Raw genomic sequence first — 11312 nt, 5'->3', positions numbered from 1 at the left:
CGTCGGAGCTCAATAGGAGCAGACAATTTAAACTCTCTGTTATTAATTAAGCTAAACAATTAATCAAAATAAATAAGAAATATGTTTATATTTATTGAATTCATTTATATTGTTTTGTTTTTATTTTTTCTATTTTGTCTAAGTGGCCCTGTCATAAAGGCAACTGAACAACGGGAATCCGGGTTCGAATCCCAAACTAGTGTATGGATGTTGTTATCGTATAAGCCGATGGCCGTAGTAGCTAGTGCTTGTAAAAATTGTTAGGTTGATAGTTTACAACTATGTATATCCTAAACTAAATAAAACAAACAAATATTTTTTCTATTGTTAATCAAGTATTCGATTGAAGCTAGAAAGAAAAGAATAATCGGAGAAAAATTAAATATTTTTCACTTATTACCTTCATTAAGAAAAATAAACAAAAAAAAAAAACCCAAAATAAAAATAAAGTAAATATTATTTATTTAAAAAGTCCTTAAAGAGTGTTTGCAAGACTTTTTGAATTAACTTATTCAGTCATTCACCCACTCACTGAGTATCAACTCGCGAGCGAAAATTATATTACTCCCGAAAAGAGAATCGTTAAAAGAGTTCAAAACGAAGAACTTAACAACAACGCTCAAGCGAAGACGAAAGCAAAATAGAAAAAACTCTCTTGCTCAGAGTGGGAGCAAATTTTTTCAGCTGTTTCGCTTCTGCTCAGAGATTGAGCGTAAAGAAAAAAACACTCAATTGTTATTTGCGAGCTATGCTGAAAACAGAGGAGATACAAATAATTCTAACTTAAACTATAGTAAACAGTTAGATGAAACAGTTAGATGAAACATTTAGTAAACATTTATATGAACCAGTAAGTAAACAATTAGATGAAATAGTAAGTAGACAGTTAGATGAAACAGTTATTAAACTATTAGAAGAAACAGTTAATGATCAGGTAGACGAAGTAGTTTGTGCAAAATTAAATAAAACAGTTAGTACAGAGTTAGATGAAACAAATAGGATACAGTCTGATAGGACGTTAAATGAGCAGAGACACGAAATACTTACTATTCACTCAAACAAAAAATTTATCGAGGAAGACTTAGAAAAAGTCGTCAATGACTTTTCATGATTATAATTGGGACGAAAAACTGAATTATGATACCAAATGTAAACTAAGACAAATAATTAAAATTTATTCCTTAAATGCGACAATCCCAGAAGAGCCAATGACTAGATGTAAAATCAAATTAAATTTAGAAAAATCGAAACCGTCTAGTTGTTCTTCCAGACGCCTTTCATATACAGAAAAAGATCAATTGAAAATATTATTAGATGATTATTTAAAAAAAAGGAATTATAAAGCCGAGTGAGTCGGAGTACGCGTCACCAATCGTTTTAGTAAAAAAGAAAACAGGAGATATTCGCTTGTGTATTGACTTTAGAAAACTAAATAAAGTTTTAATTAAAGACAATTATCCATTACCACTGATAGATGACCTACTTGACAAATTAGTAAATAAAACGGTGTTCACAAATTAGATCTTAAAAATGGATACTTTCATGTGTATGTAAACAAGCAATCTATTAAGTACACCTCGTTTGTCACTCCGTTAGGGCAATACGAATTTTTAAGAATGCCCATGGGATTAAAAAATACGCCAGCAGTGTTTCAACGTTTTGTAAAGAAGATATTTTGTGATATGATTAAAGAGAATAAGTTAGTTGTGTATATGGACGATATCATGGTCGCCAGCAAGGACATAAATGAACACTTAGAAACTCTAAAGGAAGTTTTTATAAAATTAGCTAAGAATAAATTAGAGCTAAGTTTGGACAAATGTGAATTTATGAAGTCCTGTATCAAATATTTAGGTTATCAAATATCAAGTGAAGGTATAAGAACAGATGATAAATTAATAGAAGCGATAAAAAATTTTCCAATACTTGGAGAAGTAGGCTGTTCGAAGTTTTCTTTTGTTATGTTTGTACTTTCGTAGATTTATTAAAGATATTTCTATTTTAGCAAAACCGTTATACGATCTTTTGAAAAGGGAAAAGAATTTGTGTTTTAAGAAAAAGAATTAAATTGTTTTTTATTCCTCAAACAAAAACTTATAAATGTACCAGTCTTAGCAATTTACGATTACAGGGATGATGTCGAACTGCATTGCGATGCCAGTGCTTTAGGATTCGGAGCAGTGTTACTTTAGAAAAAAGCAGACAAATTGTTGCATCCTATATCCTGTTTTTCGTATTTACCTTCAAGGTAAACGCTTTAAGATCATGACAGATTGTAATTCTTTAACACTGACATTAAACAAAGTTGAACTTAATCCTAGAATAGCTAGATGGGCTTTAGAGCTTCAAAACTATGATTATGAATTGATTTACAGGCCCGGAATCAAAATGCAGCATGTAGATGCTTTGAGCAGATGTACAAATGGTATGGTGGTTGAAACAACAAGTTTTGAAGATAACCTAATAATTTGCCAATCAAAGGATCCTAAAATTCAAAACTTAAGGAAATTATTAGAGAAGGCTGAACACAAATTATATGAGATAAGAAATGGAGTGATTTATAGAAAAGCAAATGATGGTAGACTTCTCTTTTATGTTCCAGAAAATACATATGTAAGACCATGTACTGTATAAGTACCACAATGAAATAGGGCATATAGGTAGAGACAAAATGACTGATTTAATCAATAAAAGTTACTGGTTCGCAAACCGTAAAGACAAATGTACTAGTCATATTGAAAACTGTCCTAAATGTATTGCCTATTCTCCAAGATCAGGAAAAGAACAAGGTTTCTTACATTATATACCTTAAGGCAATAAACCATTTGAATTGATTGAATTGATCATTATGGGCCAGTGAGTGCTGGTAGAGCAAAACAGCATAAATTCGTTGTTGTTGATGGTTTTACGAACTTCGTACGTTTATATACGACAAAAACAACCAGTACTAAAGAAGTTTTGTCAAGACTTAGAGATTATTTTAGAAGCTATAGTAAACCAAATTGTATTATTTCTTATGGAGGTAGTTGTTTTACTTCAAGTGAGTTCGAGGAGTTTATAGAAAATTATGGCATTAAACATGTTCAAATCGCGACCGGATCTCCACAAGCAAACGGATAGGTAGAAAGAATTAACCGAAGTTTGGGCCCGATGATTGCAAAACTAGTTGAACCTGAGAAGGGATTGCATTGAACAGGTGGAGTATGCAATGAACAATACACAGCATCGAAGTGTAAAACAACTACCAAGTGTTATGTTATTTGGAACGTCTCAAAGAGGGCAAATAGTAGATGAATTAAAAGAGAAACTAGAATTGGTAAATCAAGATATCACGCAGAAGAGATTAACAAAAATCAGGAATGATGCAATTGAGGCTCAAAATAATGCTCTGTCTTACAACAAAGCTTATTATGATAAAAGCAAACGAGAACCAAAAGAGTTTAAGCAAGGTGACTATGTTTTGATAGCACAGTTGGCACGTCAAAGAAACTAATTCCAAAGACCAAAGGACCTTACCGAATAGAAAAAGTTTAAAAAAATCTCGTAACCCAAATCAGGGCGTTCGGAGCATTCCAAATATAAGACACTGGATCAAAAATTAAAAATCATAAAAGTATTAAATTAATTACTATGTTACTTAATAATAAGAAAATATATATATATGTAAATGTATACAAATAAGTTTATATCACGTGATCAGGAGATCCAAATGTCAGAATGGCCGAGTTGTACATACAAATTTCCTTGTCCTTTCCTTGTACCTCTTACAATATTTACCAAAAAGCCTAAAAGTTGCAATGCAGTGTTGCATCTGCAAAAAACATAAACCAAGCTTTGCTTTATGCGGTCTGTAGTAGGACAACCAGCGCATTGGGTGACTCTCGTGCTCCAACTAGATTTGGAGATAATAATGTTCAGACTTTTTTTTTTAGATTTTGAGAAGAAATCTCGCATTGGCATTGCTTTTTTAAGTCTATCGGCTTTTTTTCCAATAATCAAATTATTCGCTCTGCAGATTTCTTACTTCTTCAAAACATGGACTCTTCCAACTAAATTTTAAGATTCCGACATCAAAAAAAGAGCTATGCAGTGTGTTGACAAATGCTTGCTCAAAGAAAATCGTGTTTATTGAAAGATGGATGTTTTAGCTTTTTGTAATGCCTTGACTCTGTAAGCAAAGAGCCCGATGGGCCAAGTGACACGCTACGTGCTTTATACATAGTTTAAAACATTTCTAGATATAATTTGGAAATATTTGACTTCATACTATCCAAATGAATATTTATTTTATACCATACGTTTTGAAAAACAACATTAAAACACTGGAAGTGTCGCTGTACTCATTTAACATGACCACATTCGCGTAGTATGGTAAATCGACAATCCGGCACCGAACCATAAACAGGTCTATGGGGACCTGTGGACGTATGCGTTTTCGCCTACAAAATAGCCAAAGCAACAAACCGCTATATTTTACCATATTTTATGGCTGCGCTGTGGCAATAAAATCGGCAACAAGCGCAATAACTCATTCTACAGCGGTGGCGCTGTAGGGCAGCAGCTTCGGTAGCCACCGCTGCCTGTGGACGCATAAGTATCGGAGAAGAGGAGTTGTATGCTTTGCTGAAGTACGTATGTACATATGAACGCACAAATATGTATACGTCGTTGTCCAATCCAAATACATACACTCTAATGAATGAATAATGTACTCCTAAATGAGCTAGGATTGACCTTTAGGCGGTTGAATGCTCTTAAAAGGTATAATTTTTAAATTTAATTTATTTAATGCAACTTACCAGTCATCACATTCACACATGTTAATAAAAATGTTCATCTTAATTTAATCCTGAATTGAATAAGTATACTTTACCCAAGTTAAAATACAGCGAGGACTACTGCGAGGACCGCACTGGACTGACTAGTAGTTTAGGAAATATAAATTCAAGCTCTAGCCACAAAATCGTGTCGCAGTTGTTCAGTTTCCACTGGCGGCACAGAACGCGTATGTACATATATACCATAGATACCAACTCCAGGCCCAGATGTCCGCATTGACAATGCAACCACAAACAGTCTAGACAAAAAGAATATCCTGTAAGATATTTTGTATATTTGAATAGCCCTACTGGTCCAAACAAATCCAATAATTTAAATATTTAATTAACACATTTCAGCGTTAAGAGAGGTGGAGTGTTAAAACATTCGTATGGTAAAATGGAGCATTGCCATAATTGGATTTACAGGGCAAAAGTAGACTCTAACATGATTGGGTGCAGAGGTGTGCTTAGTCGCTTGTTGCTTTCCTCTTGCGTATACAACAAATGCAAAAACTTCGTTTGTGACACATCTGACTGGATGCCCAAGATGCCCTGTTATCTTGTGATTTCGATCGAGCTTTAACATCGCCAATGGAGATTGGGCCTGGCAACGTATGCGCACTTGCTTTAAAAGTTTGCAGGTTGTGTATCCAGCCAAAAGATTTATCTGCATCCGGTATCCAGTTACCATGGCGTTTCTTGTGTCATGGTCATTCAGTTTGAATGATGCGCATCTCTGCCATTTTCGAAGTAAATTTGTGCGCAAATAAACTTTTTATTTGGCTCATGTTTCCTTAAACGATTGTTGTCTTCTACTGCCGATGTTTCAGTAACTTCAGTATGTAAATATACATAGTAGCATGTACAACCGCACTAGAACTCTTTTTCTAAAAATAAAACTATTCAATAGCTAAAGTTGCCATTTGGAAGTTAGCAGGAGGATAAAATATATTAAAAAACCCAAAATAAATGAACAATTTATGCATTCTTATACATACATATGTACATATGTATGTATGTAAGTATGTACATTTCACAAGTGAATTTATAACGTTGTGTGCCATGTATTGTATCGTTATTTCTTTTAAGCCTAAATTGAGTCACCGGGCAATTGTCCAATATTTGTTTTCATAATTGTGAAACGTGATTATTTCGTTTTTGAACCTATAATTGTTTAATTCTGAAAAAGTGTCTATTCTTCTAACGTGTCCAATGGCAAAAAAAGCATGCGAATACAATGTACCGTTATATGTTTTTTCTTATTTCTTTTGTTTTCAATGGAAAAGTGCAGCTAATTTTTGCGTCATCAGGTTAGCACATACAGTTTAGTTTTCACTTATCTTTGAAACTTGAAGTCGGATCAATATAATATGGGTAAAGGAAAATTCCTAACTCTTGAAGAGAAAGCTTAAACGATGCATATGAAGACTTAACACATTCAATATCTGAAATCTCAAAAAATTAAGCAAGTAAGTCGACTCGTCGACTTGGATATACCATACACCAGGTGAAACAAATATTTCAAATTAGGAAAACCAAATGTACATATGTCTTTTAAATTGTTTTTACATGCTTCATTCTATGTGCTATCTCGCTCACTCTACAAACACAGGAGCACTCTAGCGCCGCCATTAGACAACGGCCAATTCTGGCCTTGTGGACCGCTTAATAAAATGAAGCAAGTAAGTCGACTCGTCGACTTGGATATACCATACACCAGGTGAAACAAATATTTCAAATTAGGAAAACCAAATGTACATATGTCTTTTAAATTGTTTTTACATGCTTCATTCTATGTGCTATCTCGCTCACTCTACAAACACACGAGCACTCTAGCGCCTCTACTAGCCAACGTCCAATTCTGGCCTTGTGGACCGCGTAGTAAAATACGTTCATACGCATATTTTACATGTTTCTAGTCCGATTTCAATAAAATTTGGTAGTTTGGTAGAAATAGATAAGAATAATTAGTCTGCCGAATTTGAATGCGATAGTCAAAAAAATACAGGATAAATCGGTTTTTTCTAAATTATGGAGGCGGAAGTGGGCGTGGCAAAATGTGAAAATATCTAAATTCTCCGCGCATACTATGCCAGTATACATACTAAATTTGGTGACTTTAGCTTTGTTTGTTTTTGATAAAATCAGTTTTGTTCAATTTTCGGGGGCGGAAGTGGGCGAGGCAAAATGTTTAAATAGCCAGTTTCTGCGAGTCTATTAAGCTAGTCTGCATACCAAATTTGATGTCTCTAGCTGTTATACTTTTTAAGAAAAACAGTTTTATGGGATTCCTGGGAGCGTGGCAAAAAGTTTGAACAATTAATTTCTGCGCGCTAACTAAACGGGTATACAAACTAAATTTGATGTCTCTAGCTGTTATACTTTTCAAGAAAAATAGTTTTATGTGATTCCTGGGGGCGTGGCCGAAATTCCAATTAACTCTATATATTTACATAATACACGAGTATACATACCAAATTTGGTGGCTCTAGCTCTTATAGTCTCCGAGATCTGCGTGTTCATACGGACGAACGGACAGACGGACATGGCTAGATCGACTCGGCTGTTCATCCTGATCAAGAATATATATACTTTATAGGGTCGGAGAAGCTTCCTTCTGCCTGTTACATACATTTTGGCGACTTTAATATACCATTTCACCCTATGGGTGTATGGTATAAAAATTTGAAAATACAAAAACAATAATTCTTGTATAATTTGGTTGTCAATTAGTTTTTCAATAATTACAAAATTTTTTTTGTAATTTTAACTCTTTGAGTTTCGAAATAAATTAGTGAAAACTATTAAATTCAGAAGTGTGCTATCCTGATGACGCGCAGTGTATGTATGTGTAAATATTTTATAACATAACAAATGCTTTTGAAATATTTTCAACAATAGCTGCGGTTTTCAACAATACATTACATAGAGAAAATGTTTGTCCATAAACTGAACAAGCTTTAATTCTTTCGCGCAATGTTGGTTTGATAATGGTTTACAGAGAACAAGAATAAGCACATAACATACCCAAATAAAATGGCAATGTGTGCATCAAAATTTCTAAAAGCCTTACAATTATTTGTTTGTTTTGAATATGTCCCGTTTTCTGGTCCCGTAAGCTTTAAAAAGCGAATAAAATCGAGCTCTTCATACCAAATTGATTTACAAATATACAAACAAATATGCAAAATACGTTTTTTGTGTGTTTAAGAGTAGCAACATGATCATTCAGTAAAGAAATGTGACAAAATAAATATGTAGTATCGATTCATAGTGCCTCTTAGTACGGAACTATCCGATCTGGAGCAAGGGCAGATCAGGGGTATGCACCTGGCTAAATTGCTTAAGAAATGATACGGCATAGAAATACCATGGCGAGACACTTAAAGCTCTCGAATATTATCGCATAAAGTATCGCCAAGCGGCGATACCATCTATCAACGAACGGATACAAAACTATGAGAAAGCTGGCAAACGAAAATATGTTGAACTGCAACAAAATCAAAGCTAAATTGGAATCAAGTGTCACCAGACAAGCCCATTTTTATACCATACACCCTGTAACCTTCCTATTCGGTTTCTCGTTGCGCGCCATAATTTTTATATAATCGGTTCTCCTATCACAGCGACGACAAAGCTATCGATAACCAAAAGAAGGCGGTAGGTGAATTGCAGCAGATTCGAGATCCTCTGGTTCCGTAGCTCTTGCGGGGTGGGGGGGTTGTTTGCTGAATCTCTACCTTTAATTATAAAATTTAATTTTATTAGGATCTCTACTGAAACTAACTTTAAATGAAAATAGAATGACTGGCAGAAAATACTTACGAAAACAGTAAGGAATTCATGTTAATAAAAAAAAAAAACCAAAGAAATGAAGGTGTATCCTTTTGTTCACAAGCTAGCGGTTACTGAGGTCAAGATGTAGATGGACCTTATCAGTTCTATACCCTCCCAACCATGAATCTTTATTGGCATTTGTAAAGATTCCCAAAAACTGATCGATATCAACTCATGTACCCATATCACTAGGAAAATTAATTAGAAAGCTTAAGCAATCATATTCAAATTCATTATAATTTCAGATAGAAGCATTTCTTGTTGTACACAATAAATTTTAAAGAAATATTTACAGACTAATGTTAAACAGCTGGTCTGGTATGACTCAACATTTTGAGATTCGGAAATTTCAGACTTGCAAAACAATGGAACGCAAAGTTAATTAAACTATTGGATAAGAGGGACTAAAACTAGCAGTATAAAAGAGAGCTTACTAGTTACACATTATTAATTATTGTAGAAGATTATAGAATAAGAAAAATATAGAAGGAATATTAAATGAATCCAGTTAACCTTTTTTCTTGTAATTATTCATCTTATTTCAAGTTCTCTTTTATCTTTTTTTTTTTTTTTTTTTTGTTTTTAAATTCTTTAAAGTTATTTTAAATTTTCAAGTCGCACAAATTCACTCATTGCTTTTGATTGCTCTTCAAGTCAAACATTATTTACGGAAATCAATTTTTTTTTTTTTTTTTTAACTATCTGGTTGATCACAAAACGCTGAAACAGAAATTACATCAACAAATCAGAGTACCAATTGACTACCATCCTCCATAGTTCGCAAAAACTTGGTTGAAAGTCGCCGAATTGATACTGCTTAATACACTAGGCACTTACCCCATAGTTTATTCGCTGAAAGGCCTTCCATTGATGCACTGTGGGAGGGTGTTTATATGATGATTTCTCCTTCGCGCTTTATGACCACCATTAAACTCCGTTCACTCACTTTGCTTTTACATTTACGCTATTTTACGTTACTCTCGACTTGAATTATTTAATATAACCTTAACGAGACTTTAATTGATTCAATATTTGACTTATTTACATTCTTTCCTTTTTTTTTTTTTTTTTTTTTTCGTTTAACTTGATTAGGAATTAAAATTTAATAATAAGATCAGAAATGAAAATATCAGGACTTAAAGATTTCGTTCAAAACGAGGTTAATTTAAAAAAAATTTGTAGGAGCTTTCGAGGTGGTCACATGGAATGCGCTAAATAGGCAAGCAGTATCCAGAATTTGGCTAAAAGACAAACTTTGTCTGGGTCAGCAGCGACAGAAGGTTAGGTAGGCCACTGCCTTTAAAACCTTGCCATACAAAAAATCCGGTTCACCGAAGGTTAGGACACCTTTCGGGAAATGAGACACTTTGGCCGCACCGTAAGCCTTAACTTAGAAACGTTGTGGCACTGCCGGTGTTTAGTTGGCGGTGTCTTTTCAATGTCCGAATGCCAATTCGAGAAGGCAACGACAACCGAAAATTCGGATGCACGTGCTCCGGCACCAGAAATGGGTATTTGAAAACTCGCCGGTTTTCCAGAAAATAATCCTCCCAAACGAAAGCTATCAGCAATATTGGCCAGAAAAAGTAAGGTTTCCAATCTAGGATATAGAGTAAGATGCAGATGGCAGCGGGGTAAAAATTCTAATTAACCTACATACCTGCTATGATTTATAACCAAAGATTTGGGCTACAGCTTTTTTTATTCTACACTTTTCTCCTCAGAATTAAAAATGAAAATGAAGCCTAGCAAAAAAATGAAGCGCGTTGCCACCTCAAGAAAAACGATAGTTCATTTATCGCTATCCCCATATTATGCGTTTATCGATCGAGCGATACCAATATTTTTATTTATTGATTGATCGCTATTGGCAAAGTGGCGCGTAAAGTCGTTAAGTTTAAAAATTTGAAAGTTTAAACTAGCGCACGCTACAACCCATAGGGTGAAATGGTATATTAAAGTCGCCAAAATGTATGTAACAGGCAGAAGGAAGCTTCTCCGACCCTATAAAGTACCTATATATATTCTTGATCAGGATGAACAGCCGAGTCGATCTAGCCATGTCCGTCTGTCCGTCCGTCCGTATGAACACGCAGATCTCGGAGATTATAAGAGCTAGAGCCACCAAATTTGGTATGTATACTCGTGTATTATGTACATATATAGAGTTAATTGGAATTTCGGCCACGCCCCCTTATGCCTCCAGGAAACACATAAAACTATTTTTCTTAAAAAGTATAACAGCTAGAGACATCAAATTTAGTTTGTATACCCGTTTAGTTAGCGCGCAGAAATTAATTGTTTGCCACGCCCCCTTACGCCCCCCAGGAATCACATAAAACTGTTTTTCTTAAAAAGTATAATAGCTAGAGACATCAAATTTGGTATGCAGACTAGTTTAATAGACGCGCAGAAACTGGCTATTTAAAAATTTTGCCACGCCCACTTCAGCCCCCGTAAATTAAACAAAACTGATTTTATAAAAAACAAACAAAGCTAAAGTCACCAAATTTAGTATGTATACTGGCTTAGTATGCGCGCAGAGAATATATATTTTCATATTTTGCCACGCCCACTTCCGCCTCCATAGTTAAGAAAAAACCGATTTCCTCCTGTAGTTTTTTGACTATCGCATTCAAATTCGGCAGACTAATT

The 11312-nt window shown here is 34.4% G+C and overlaps 1 long non-coding RNA gene across 1 annotated transcript; it reads left to right on the top strand.

The window, feature by feature from the left end:
• Positions 1-4593: 4593 nt before the first annotated feature.
• LOC137586447 (uncharacterized) lies at positions 4594-5270 on the top strand. Its single transcript, XR_011033790.1, has 3 exons — positions 4594-4761; positions 4879-5097; positions 5178-5270. It is a non-coding gene; the product is annotated as an uncharacterized lncRNA (long non-coding RNA).
• Positions 5271-11312: the final 6042 nt, after the last annotated feature.

This window comes from Drosophila tropicalis, unplaced genomic scaffold, assembly GCF_018151085.1.
Source record: "Drosophila tropicalis isolate 14030-0801.00 unplaced genomic scaffold, ASM1815108v1 contig_993, whole genome shotgun sequence".
Lineage (NCBI taxonomy): Eukaryota > Metazoa > Arthropoda > Insecta > Diptera > Drosophilidae > Drosophila > Drosophila tropicalis.
Note: the sequence above shows the minus strand (reverse complement) of the source record. Positions and strands in the feature narration are given on the sequence as shown.